Source organism: Leuresthes tenuis, unplaced genomic scaffold, assembly GCF_036924035.1.
Source record: "Leuresthes tenuis unplaced genomic scaffold, fLeuTen1.0.hap1 SCAF_21, whole genome shotgun sequence".
In the NCBI taxonomy this organism is placed as follows: domain Eukaryota; kingdom Metazoa; phylum Chordata; class Actinopteri; order Atheriniformes; family Atherinopsidae; genus Leuresthes; species Leuresthes tenuis.
Window position 1 is genome coordinate 16,317,766 of NW_027325375.1, and position 12,708 is coordinate 16,330,473.

At 47.0% G+C, this 12,708-nt stretch overlaps 2 non-coding genes across 2 annotated transcripts; both read right to left on the bottom strand.

Moving 5' to 3' along the window:
• Positions 1 to 825: 825 nt before the first annotated feature.
• On the bottom strand, positions 826 to 939 carry LOC140280716 (U5 spliceosomal RNA). The gene has a single exon (XR_011909647.1). It is a non-coding gene; the product is annotated as a U5 spliceosomal RNA (small nuclear RNA).
• Positions 940 to 8,797: 7,858 nt separating this feature from the next.
• trnam-cau (transfer RNA methionine (anticodon CAU)) lies at positions 8,798 to 8,870 on the bottom strand. Its single transcript has one exon. It is a non-coding gene; the product is annotated as a tRNA-Met (tRNA).
• Positions 8,871 to 12,708: the final 3,838 nt, after the last annotated feature.

Consider the following 12,708-nt stretch of genomic DNA (forward strand, 5'->3'; position numbering starts at 1 on the left):
GGTATGTCGGCGACGGCCACCTGCCCCCGTCCAGGTTGTGGCGCGCCTGAGACGGTGAGGCATCTCTTCTGGGAGTGCAGTGCTGCTGTGGACTTGTGGGCAACAGCCGACTCCTTAAATTTCCCGTACTTACCAGCAAGAGAGGTCCTGTCAGCACAACTGGTGCTTTATGGGGTGAGTCAAAATCAGAACCTCAGGAGAGAGGAATTTGTCAAATAGTGGCTCATCCTGGCCGCCATCAAAGACGCCATATGGACCTCAAGAAACTTGCTGGTAAGAAGGCACAAACAGATTCCCCCGTGGCTGTGATCCAGATGGCAGTAGCAACAGCCCAAGAGGCTGCAGGTGGAGGCGGCAGGCCAAAGACACAGCCACAAAGAAGCATCGCCTCTGTGCTCGCTCGGATGAAGGAGTCACACGAAAAAAAGGTCCAAGCAGCAGCAGTGCTTGCTGGATCGTGCGGGAGTGCAAAGTTATATCATTTAAAAGTGCAGCGGGTGGGCGGAGGTGCAAAGTGACACTCTGGCCACCTATAGCCATAAAAAGAACACCGCTACAAGTGCGCATTGTGCCAGGAAGGGCCCTCGGACGTGAACCAGTGGACAGTTATCGCTTCTCGGCCTTTAGGGCAAGGCACTGAGCACTCTTCAGCCCTTTTAAATGGTATAACTTTGCACTCCCACACGCTCCAGCGAGCACCATTCAAGCAACAACTTTGCACTCAAGCTTCGAACATCGGCACAGTCGCAGCAAGTAAGGCAACTCTACTCAGAGAAGTCACTCAGCACAGTAACAAGAGTTCTTTTGCACAGACAGAAAGGGCTTCACCCGCAAAGGTAAAGCCTGTCAAAAATAGAAACAACTCATTAGTGCTGGTCTCCACGGAAGTCTTTAGTAAAAGGCGAAAGACTTGTACGTTATGAAGAGAAACCAGAGTACGATTATCCGTCACTGCGGGAGCAGGGCATCAGGCTAGTTGGCATAGCCACCTTCCCCATGGTGAGCTTTGCTTGGTTGAGACCCTTGCTCCCCCCCTTGCTCCTCAGCTGACCAAGTCGGAACAATCGGGCCCTATTTGATGGCTGCCTTGTCTTTTACTCTGTGCAAAAGACAAGGCAGCAACAAAAACACCACGGGAACACCGTATTGAGGCTTTGTTCTGACTGCTCATTCGGTGTCGCGTTTCTTTCAAGCAATTCTCCCGGTTAGCCCACACTTGGCTCGCTCCCAGAGCCGTGTTAAAGTCTACTTTGCATTCACTCTCTTTTCTCAGCAGACTCTTGGGATTTTATCTATAAAATGAATTCCTTCACACAAACTATGTTAAAACTGCTTTGTCCTTCATATTTACCATGTCTAGAAAGATTTAAACAAAAAAACCAACGTTGTACTTTGCAGTAAAAGAAAGAGCAAATCTAAAGTTTCAGGAATCCGAGAATAAGCTTACTTTCATGAGTTCTTCATGATTTCGGATTTTGCTATAAAATGAATTCCTTCACTCAAATTAAATTAAAACTGCTAAACCGCTAATCTGTTACATGTAAGGCAGATGTCAAATTCACCAAAATAGGATCTAAGGGTATTCGGCCAATCGAGCTTTAGCAGCTTCGGTAAAAGGGTATATGTTGAAGAGTTTGTGAATAAAGGTGTGCACACACATAGTGAGCTGTAGGAAAATAGGCAGGGAGCAATGCCGGCTGGGGTATATGTTCTTGTATGTTGTCTGACTGTTTGATTTGAATGTGTTGTGTAAGTGTCCTGTTGAATGTTACTTGTTTGGGCTTTGACACGCTTCACTGTGGTTGTTAACTGTGTGGTGTGTCCTGAAATGTTATATGTTTGGGCTGTGTGACATGCTTAATGCTTGTCAGTAGCTACCCACTTATTCATATGTAGCAACTGACAACATAAGAAGTCCGGACATACTTTGATAGTAGTTGTAGAAGTATCCTTATTGATAATAGATAAACTAATTCATAGTGATAGAACAGTAGATGAACAGGTGCCTGCACATGTCTCACGAAAATAAAATGGGTATATGATTGCTGACGGCAGAGCAATACTGCCAAACTTATGAGTTCTTGTGGCAAACTTGATTCAGGGTCTTGACGTGTATACGCTGTTTCGCTGACTTGATTGTCACAAGAAACAAAGTGTGTTTGATAAGATCCGACCAATTTATTACGGGAGGATCAGTATGTATGGATTCTGATGTGACTGATAAACCCATACGTATCTTAAGCATAATCTAATACGTGAGACAACGCCCTGGCACACAATCAAAAAAAAAGAGAGAGCGGTTTTGTGTCCCCACAGTCCATAATGTAGAAAAGAGAGAAAAAAGCCTTTCAGATTTGGTGTGTGTGCTCACAGTGCAGAGTGTAGAGAAAAGAGAGAAAAGAAAGCCGTTTTGGTGTCACGGGTGTTGTGACTTACACACACACATTTCTGAATTGAGAAAGGAAATTATTTTAGAGGAAGCACTAGAGTTTAGATCCCACATTTGTTGATAAGCATTCATTTATTTCTTCACTTCTGATGAAGTTTCAACAATAAACAACAAACTCTGTATTATGAGAAAGAACCAGACTCATTCTTCAGGAATCCGAAAATAAGCTCTATTTTACGAGTTATGCACGAATTCGGATTCTCCTATAAAACGAATTTCTTAACTCAAACCAAGTTAAGACTGCTTTGTCCTTCATATTTATTCATGTCTAATCAAGTTTCAACGATAAAAAACGTTGTACTTTGTAGAATGAGAAAGAACTTCTTCAGCAATAAACATCTCTCGACATATGACGAAGTACAGATTTTGGTAAAAAATTTATTCCTTCTATCAGCCTGACTTAAAACTGTTTGTCCTCTTTATTTATCCACTTCAAATCAAGTTTCAACAATAAAAATTTTTTTGTAGTTTGAGAAAAAACAACTTAATCTTCAGCAATCAGTAAAAAAAGAGGGTAAGAAAAGGTGCAAATGCCAACCATACATCACTTAAAGGTGGAGCGGAGGTATTCGGCTGCAAGTAGGTGTGAATGTCCGACCATAATTTGTAAAAAGCGGGTAAGAAAAGGTTCGAATGCCCGACTATATATTAACAAAAGCGGGAGGAGAGGTCTTTGGATGAGAGTGGGTGAGAATTTCCAACCATAATCTATAAAATGCGGTGACAAAAAAGGTGTGAATGCCCCATAGAACACTAAAAGGTGGAGCGGAAGTGTTCGGCTGCAAGAAGGTGTGAATGTCCAACTATATTTGGTGAAAAGCAGGTGAAGCAAGGTCTGAATGCCCAACCTTACATCATCAAAAGCGAGATCAGAGGTGTTTGGCTGCAAGAAGGCCATAGTTTGCCAAAAGCGGGTAAGGTGCGAATGACGGACTAAATATCAACAAAAGTGGGGGCGGAGGTCTTCGGATGCAAGTGGGTGTGAATATCCCACCATACAAGTATGGTGGAGAGGAAGCTGTGAATAGCTGACCATAGTTTGCAAAAAGCGGGTGAGAAAAGGTGCGAATGTCCAACCATATATGATCAAAACAGGGAGCGGAGGTGTTTGGCTGCGACAAGGTGTGAATGTCCACCCATAATTAATGAAAAGCGGGCAACAAGTAGGTTTGAATGCCCAACCGTACATCTTCAAATGCAGGAGTGGATGTGTTCGGCTACAAGAAGGTTTGAATGTCCGAGCATAGTTTGTAAAAAGCGGGTAAGAAAAGGTTCGAATGCCCGAACATACACCATCAAAATAGGGAGCGGAGGTGTTCGGCTGCAAGAATGTGTGAACGTCCGACCAAAGTTTGTAAAAAGTAGTTAAGAAAAGGTTAGAATATCTAACCAAACATAATCAAAAGCGGAGCAGAGCTGTTCGACTGCAAGTAGGTGTGAATGTCAGATCATAATTTGCAAAAAGCTGATGAGAAAGGGTGAGAATGCCCGACTATACACCATCAAATGCGGGAGCGGAGGTGTTCGGCTGTGAGTAGGTGTGAATCTCCGACCATAATTGCTGAAAAATGTGTTAGAAAAGGTAAGAATGCCGGTCCATACATCATCAAAAGCGGGAGAGGTGGTGTTCGGCTGCAAGTAAGTGTGAATGTCCAGCCATAATTACTCACAAACGAATAAGAAAAGGTAGTATTGCCAGACCATACATGATCAAAACAGGGAGCGGAGGTGGTTCAGCTGCAAGGTGTGAATTTCTGACTAAAGTTTGTAAAAAGCGGGTAAGACAAGGTGCGACTGCCCGACAATGTATGATCAATAGAGGGAGCGGAGGTTTTCGGCTGCAAGGTCTTAATGTCCAACCATAATTTGTAAAAACCGGGGAAGAAAAGGCTCGAAAGCCCGACTATACACCATCAAAAGCGGGAGCGTAGGTGTTCAGCTGCAAGAAGGTCTGAATGTCCACCAATAATTACTGAAAAATGGTTAAGAAAAGTTGCGAAGGCCCAACCATACATCATCAAAAGCAGGAGTGGATGTGTTCGGCTACAAGAAGGTTTGAATGTCCGACCATAGTTTGTAAAAGGGGGGTAAGAAAAGTTTCGAATGCCCGAACATACACCATCAAAAGATGGAGCGGAGGTGTTCCGCTGTAAGAAGGTGTGAACGTCCGACCATTGTTGGTAAAAAGTGGGTAAGAAAAGGTTAAAATACCCGACTGTACACAATCAAAAGACGGAGCGGAGTTGTTCAGCTAAGAGAAGGTGTGAAAGTCCGACCATGGTTTGTAAAAAGCGGGTAAGAAAAGGTTCAAATATCTAACCAAACATAATCAAAAACAGGAGCAGAGCTGTTCGACTGCAAGTAGTTGTGAATGTCAGATCATAATTTGCAAAAAGCTGATGAGAAAGGGTGAGAATGCCCGACTAAAAAGAAAAGAAGATGCGAATGCTCGAACATACACCATCAAAAGAGGGAGCGGAGGTTTTCCGCTGTAAGAAGGTGTGAATGTCCGACCTTAGTTGGTAAAAAGTTGGTAAGAAATGGTTAAAATACCCGACTGTACACAATCAATAGCGGGAGCAGATGTGTTCGGCGACAAGAAGGTGTGAAAGTCCGACCGTGGTTTGTAAAAAGCGGGTAAGGAAAGGTGCGAATGCCCGACAATGTATGATCAAAAGAGGGAGCGGAGGTTTTTTGGCTGCAAGAAGGTGTGAACGTCCAACCAAAGTTTGTAAAAATGCGGGAGCGGAGTTGTTCGGCTGTGAGTAGGTGTGAATCTCCGACCATAGTTGGCAAAAAGCGGGTAAGAAAAGGTGAAAATACCCGACTGTACACCATCAAATGCGGGAGTGGAGTTGTTCGTCTGCAAGAAGGTGTGAACGTCCGACCAAAGTTTGTAAAAAGCAGTTAAGAAAAGCTTCTAATATCTAATCAAACATAATAAAAAGCGGGAGCAGAGCTGTTCGACTGCAAGTAGGTGTGAATGTCAGATCATAATTTGCAAAAAGCTGATGAGAAAGAGTGAGAAAACCCGACTATACACCATCAAATGCGGGAGCGGAGGTGTTCGGCTGTGAGTAGGTGTGAATGTCCGACCATAATTGCTGAAAAATATGTTAGAAAAGGTAAGAATGCCGGTCCATACATCATCAAAAGCGGGACAGGTGGGGTTCGGCTGCAAGTAGGTGTGAATGTTCATTCATAATTACTCACAAACGGGTAAGAAAAGGTAGTATTGCCAGACCATACATGATCAAAACAGGGAGCGGAGGTGGTTCACCTGCATAAAGGTGTGAATGTCCGACTAAAGTTTATAAAAAGCGTGTAAAACAAAGTGCGAATGCCCGACAATGTATGATCAAAAGAGGGAGCGGAGGTGTTCGGCTGCAAGAAGGTCTGAATGTCCAACCATAATTTGTAAAAACCGGGAAGAAAAGGCTCGAAAGCCCGACTATACACCATCAAAAGCGGGAACAGAGGGGTTCAGTTGCAAGAAGGTCTGAATGTCCATCAATAATTGCTTTAAAAGTTGAAAGAAAATTTTCAAATATCAAACCACACATGATCATAAGCGGGAGACGAGGTGTTCGGCTGAAGAAGGTGTGAATGTCCTCCCATAATTCCTAAAAAATGGGCAAAAAAAAGGTGCGAATGCCCAACCATATATTATCAAAAGCAGGTGTGAATGTCAGATCATAATTTGCAAAAAGCTGATGAAAAAGGGTGAGAATGCCCGACTATACACCATCAAATGCGGGAGCGGAGGTGTTCGGCTCTGATTAGGTGTGAATGTCCGACCATAATTGCTGAAAAATGTGTTAGAAAAGGTAAGAATGCAGGACCATACATCATCAAAAGCGGGAGAGGTGGTGTTCGGCTGCAGAAAGGTGTGAATGTTCGACTAAAGTTTGTAAAAAGCGGGTAAGACAAGGTGCGAATGCTTGACAATGTATGATCAAAAGCAGAAGCGGAGGTGTTCCGCTGCAAGAAGGTCTGAATGTCCACCAATAATTACTGAAAAATGGTTAAGATAAGGTGCGAATGCGCAACCATACATCATCAAAAGCAGGAGTGGATGTGTTCGGCTACAAGAAGGTTTGAATGTCCGACCATAGTTTGTAAAAAGTGGGTAAGAAAAGGTTCGAATGCCCGAACATACACCATCAAAAGAGGGAGCGGAGGTGTTCCGCTGTAAGAAGGTGTGAATGTCCGACCATAGTTGGTAAAAAGCGAGTAAGAAAAGGTGCGAATGCCCGACAATGTATGATCAAAACCGAGCGGAGCTGTTCGGCTGCAAGAAGGTGTGAACGTCCGACCAAAGTTTGTAAAAAGCAGTTAAGAAAAGGTTTGAATATCCAACCAAACATAATCAAAAAAGGGAGCAGAGCTGTTCGACTGCAAGTAGGTGTGAATGTCAGATCATAATTTGTAAAAAGCTGATGAGAAAGGGTGAGAATGCCCGACAATACACCATCAAATGTGGGAGCGAAAGTGTTCGGCTGTGAGTAGGTGTGAATGTCCGACCATAATTGCTGAAAAATGTGTTAGAAAAGACTAGAATGCCGGACCATACATCATCAAAAGCGGAAGAATTTCTGTTAGGCTGCAAGTAGGTGTGAATGTCCAGCCATAATTACTCACAAACGGGTAAGAAAAGGTAGTATTGCCTTTTGACATGATCCAAACAGGGAGCGGAGGTGGTTCAGCTGCAAGGTGTGACTTTCTGACTAAAGTCTGTAAAAAGCGGGTAAGACAAGGTGCGAATGCCCGACAATGTATGATCAAAAGAGGGAGCGGAGGTTTTCGGCTGCAAGGTCTGAATGTCCAACCATAAATTGAAAAAACCGGGGAAGAAAAGGCTCGAAAGCCCAACTATACACCATCAAAAGCGGGAGCGGAGGTGTTCAGCTGCAAGAAGGTCTGAATGTCCACCAATAATTACTGAAAAATGGTTAAGAAAAGGTGCGAATGCCCAACCATACATCATCAAAAGCAGGAGTGGATGTGTTCGGCTACAAGAAGGTTTGAATGTCCGACCATAGTTTCTAAAAGGCGGGTAAGAAAAGGTTTGAATGCCCGAACATACACCATCAAAAAAGGGAGCGGAGGTGTTCCGCTGTAAGAAGGAGTGAACGTCCGAACATAGTTGGTAAAAAGCGGGTAAGAAAAGGTTGAAAGGTTGAAATGCCCAACTGTTGCCTACTGCACATCAGTTAGATTGAATCCCATAACTTGTGTTTGACACCAGATTGGAAGGCTTTTTTAAGAGAGTGATGTTTCGCATCCCCTTTACTTTTATTTGACAGCTTCCACAGTTTGGAGTGATAGACCTTCCGAATGGGCTTTCTGCAGCCACCACAGAGACAAATTTTGGCTGTACATTGACTGTAAATAAGTGAGATTGCAAGGCTTTTCTTCAAGAGAGATGGTTTGAATCCCCATAACTTGTGTTTGAGATTGGAAGGTTTTTCTAAGAGAGTGATGTTTCGAATCCCCATAACTTGTATTTGACACCTTCCACAGATTGGAGTGATTGAGCTTCCAAGTTGACGTTCTGTAGATACAACAGAAAGCAATCAGAGCCACTTGTGCCCACCAACTTTCCAGCTGTAAGTGAGGGGAAGCGCTATGGACACCACATCAAAACATCTGCCCCGTGTGAGGTTCGAGCTCACAACCTTGAGATTATGCCGCTGACATGCTGCTTACTGCACATCAGTCAGTCTGCAGCGCATTTCCAATAAAGAGATGGTTCGAATCTCCATAAATGATGTTAGACAGTAAGTTGCAAGATTTTTCTGAAGGAGAGATGGTTCGAATCGCTATAACTTGTGTTTGAGATTGGAAGGTTTTTCTAAGAGAGTGATGTTTTGAATCCCCATAACTTGTATTTGACACCTTCCACAGATTGGAGTGATTGAGCTTCCAAGTTGACGTTCTGTAGATACAACAGAAAGCAATCAGAGCCACTTGTGCCCACCAACTTTCCAGCTGTAAGTGAGGGGAAGCGCTATGGACACCCCATCAAAACATCTGCCCCGTGTGAGGTTCGAGCTCACAACCTGACATGCTGCTTACTGCACATCAGTCAGTCTGCAGCGCTTTTCCAATAAAGAGATTGTTCGAATCTCCATAAATGATGTTAGACAGTAAGTTGCAAGATTTTTCTGAAGGAGAGATGGTTCGAATCCCCATAACTTGTGTTTGACACCTTCCACACTCTGGAGTGATTGACCTTCCCAGTGGGCTTTCTGCAGCTAACACAGAGAGCAACCGGAGGCACTTGTGGCCAGCAACTTTCCAGCTGTAACTGAGGGTAAGCGCTATTGACCCTATAATCAAAATCAATGCCCCGTGTGAGGGTTGAACTCACGACCTTCAGATTATGAGACTGACGTGCTGCCTACTGCGCCAACAAGGCCTGAAAAGCTTAAAAATACATGTATTGTGAGCCTAGACTCACTTTCCCACACTGATTCATTAGTCCTGCAGACTTTGCTAAAAGTAGTCCTTCAAATGACCTGTTGTTTAGACTAAAGGTTAAACACTCAACTCACAAGTTTCTTCATCTGGCTTTTCTTCTCATTTTGAAAGTTTATGGAAAGTTGCAAAAGAGGTAGTTTCACGTTGGATAAACTTGACTGACTTGCCCCATGTCAGTCTATGTCAAGAGAAGGAGAGTCTGCAAAGGTGCTTTTGTCACACTGCGTATTCTATTATGACAGTAACGGCAAAACCCAAGGAAAAGTTGTCTGACTTGACAAGTTTCAGCGGATAATAAGGAGAGCAGAAACTGAAAGACGACAAAGATCTGATTGCAACGCTTTTCTTAAAGAGAGATGGCGTGAATCCCCATTGATTGTGTTTGACACCAGATTACAAGGTTCTTCTACGAGAATATCTTTTTGAATCTCCATAACTTGTATTTGACACCTTCCACACTTCCAAGATTGAGCTTCCAAGTTGATTTTCTGCATCCACAACAGAAATCAACCGGAGCCACTTGTGCCCACCAACTTTCAAGCTGTGACTGAGGTGAGGTGCGAAAGACACCACATCAAAACAACTACCCCGTGTGAGGGTCGAGCTCACGACCTTGAAATTATGCCACTGACACGCTGCCAACTGCGCATCAGTCAGATTGCAATGCTTTTCTTAAAGAGAGATGGTTTGAATCCACATAAATTGTGTTTGACACCAGGTTGAAAGGCTTTTCTGAGGGAGTGATGTTTTTCGAATCCCAATAACTTGTATTTGACACCTTCCACAGTTGAGAGTCATTGAGCTTCAGAGTGGGCTTTCTGCAGCCACAACAGAGAGCAACCAGAGCAACTTGTACCCACCAACTTTACAGCTGTAACTGAGGTGAAGTGCTATAGAGCCCCCATCAAAACATCTGCCCCGTGTGAGGGTCGAACTCTCGACCTTGGGATGATGCCACTGATACGCTGCCTGCTGCACATCAGTCAGGTTAAAACACTTTTCTAAAAGAGAGATGGCTCCCCCCTGAGCTGTCACCTTATCGTGGTGGGGGAGTTTGCGTGCCCCAATGAGTCTGGGAGCTATGTTGCCCGGGGCTTTAAGCCCCTGGTAGGGTCACCCAAGGCAAACAGATCCTAGATGAGGGACCAGACAAAGAACAGCTCAAAAGACTCCTTATGATGAACAAAAAATTTGGACCTCGTGATCCCTTGCCCGGATATGGGACACCGGGGCCTCCCCCCGGAGCCAGGCCCGGGGGTGGGGCCCGGCAGCGGGCGCCTGGTGGCCGGGTCTGTGCCCATGGGGCTCGGTCGGGCATAGCCCGAAATGATGACGTGGGTCCCCCTTCCGACGGGCTCACCACCCGTGGGAGGGGCCAAGGGGGTCGGGTGCGATGTGAGCTGGGTAGCAGCCGAAGGCAGAGGCCTTGGCGGTCTGATCCTCGGCTACTGAAGCTAGCTCTTGGGACGTGGAATGTCACCTCTCTGTTGGGGAAGGAGCCGGAGCTGGTGCGCGAGGCTGAGCGGTTCCGGCTAGATATAGTCGGACTCACCTCGACGCACGGCTTGGGCTCTGGAACCAGTCCTCTTGAGAGGGGTTGGACTCTCTTCCACTCTGGAGTTGCCCGTGGTGAGAGGCGCAGAGCAGGTGTGGGCATACTTATTGCCCCCCGGCTGTGTGCCAGTACATTGGGGTTTACCCCAGTGAACGAGAGGGTAGTCTCCCTCCGCCTTCGGGTGGGGGGACGAGTCCTGACTGTTGTTTGTGCCTATGCGCCAAACAGCAGTTCAGAGTACCCACCCTTTTTGGAGTCTCTGGGGGAGGCACTGGAGAATGCTCCTACCGGAGACTCCCTCGTTCTGCTGGGGGACTTCAATGCTCACGTGGGCAATGACAGTGAGACCTGGAGGGGTGTGATTGGGAGGAACGGCCCCCCCGATCTGAACCAGAGTGGTGTTATGTTGTTGGACTTCTGTGCTGGTCATGGACTGTCCATAACGAACACCATGTTCAGGCATAAGGGTGTCCATATGTGCACTTGGCACCAGGACACCCTTGGCCGCAGTTCGATGATCGACATTGTGGTTGTATCATCGGACTTGCGGCCATATGTCCTGGACACTCGGGTGAAGAGAGGGGCGGAGCTGTCAACTGATCACCACCTGGTGGTGAGTTGGCTCCGCTGGTGGGGGAGGATGCCGATCAGACCTGGCAGGCCCAAACGTATTGTGAGGGTCTGCTGGGAGCGTTTGTCAGAATCCCCCGTCAGGAGGAGCTTTAACTACCACCTCCGGCAGAGCTTCAACCATATCCCGGGGGAGGTGGGGGACATTGAGTCCGAATGGGCCATGTTCCGTGACTCCATTGCCGAGGCAGCTGATCGGAGTTGTGGCCGTAAGGTGGTCGGTGCCTGTCGTGGCGGCAACCCTCGAACCTGCTGGTGGACACCAGTGGTGAGGGAAGCCGTCAAGCTGAAGAAGGAGTCCTATCGGGCCTTTTTGGCCAGTGGGACCCTGGAAGCAGCTGATAGGTACCGACAGGCCAGACGGGCTGAGCAAAAACTCGGGCCTGGGAGGAGTTCGGTGAGACCATGGAGAACGATTTCCAGACGGCCTCGAAGAGATTCTGGTCCACCATCCGGCGTCTCGGGGGGGGAAGCGGCTCACAGTCAACACTGTTTACAGTGGGGACGGGGCTTTGCTGACCTCAACTAGGGATGTTGTGAGTCGGTGGGGGGAGTACTTCGAGGAACTCCTCAATCCTACCAACACGTGCTCGGAAGAGGCAGAGTCGGAGAGCTCGGAGACGGGGCCTCCCATTTCTGGGGCTGAGGTTGCCGAGGTGGTCAAAAAGCTCCTCGGTGGCAAGGTCCCGGGGGTGGATGAGGTCCGTCCTGAGTTTCTCAAGGCTCTGGATGTTGTAGGGCTGTCTTGGCTGACACGCCTCTGCAGCATCGCGTGGACATCGGGGACAGTGCCTCTGGACTGGCAGATTGGGGTGGTGGTCCCCCTCTTTAAAAAGGGGGACCGGAGGGTGTGTTCCAACTATAGGGGTATCACACTCCTCAGCCTCCCTGGTAAGGTCTATTCGGGGGTATTGGAGAGGAGGATCCGTCGGAAAATCGAGCCTCGGATTCAGGAGATGCAGTGTGGCTTTCGTCCTGGCCGTGGAACAGTGGACCAGCTCTATACCCTCGGCAGGATCCTGGAGGGTGCATGGGAGTTCGCCCAACCAGTCTACATGTGTTTTGTGGACTTGGAGAAAGCGTTCGACCGTGTCCCTCGTGGAGTCCTGTGGGGGGTGCTCCGGGAATATGGAGTGCCGGACCCCCATTCGGTCTCTGTATGACCGGTGCCAGAGTTTGGTCCGCATTGCCGGCAGTAAGTCGGATACGTTTCCGGTGAGAGTTGGACTCCGTCAGGGCTGCCCTTTGTCACCGATTCTGTTCCTAACTTTTATGGACAGAATTTCTAGGCGCAGCCAGGGCGTTGAGGGTGTCAGACTTGGCGACCTCAGAATCGGGTCTCTGCTTTTTGCAGATGATGTGGTTCTGTTAGCGTCGTCAGGCCGTGACCTTCAGCTCTCACTGGAGCGATTTGCAGCCGAGTGTGAAGCGGCTGGGATGAGAATCAGCACCTCCAAATCCGAGACTATGGTTCTCAGCCGGAAAAGGGTGGAATGCTCTCTTCGGGTCGGGAATGAGATCCTTCCCCAAGTGGAGTAGTTCAAGTATCTTGGGGTCTTGTTCACGAGTGAGGGACGAATGGAGCGGGAGA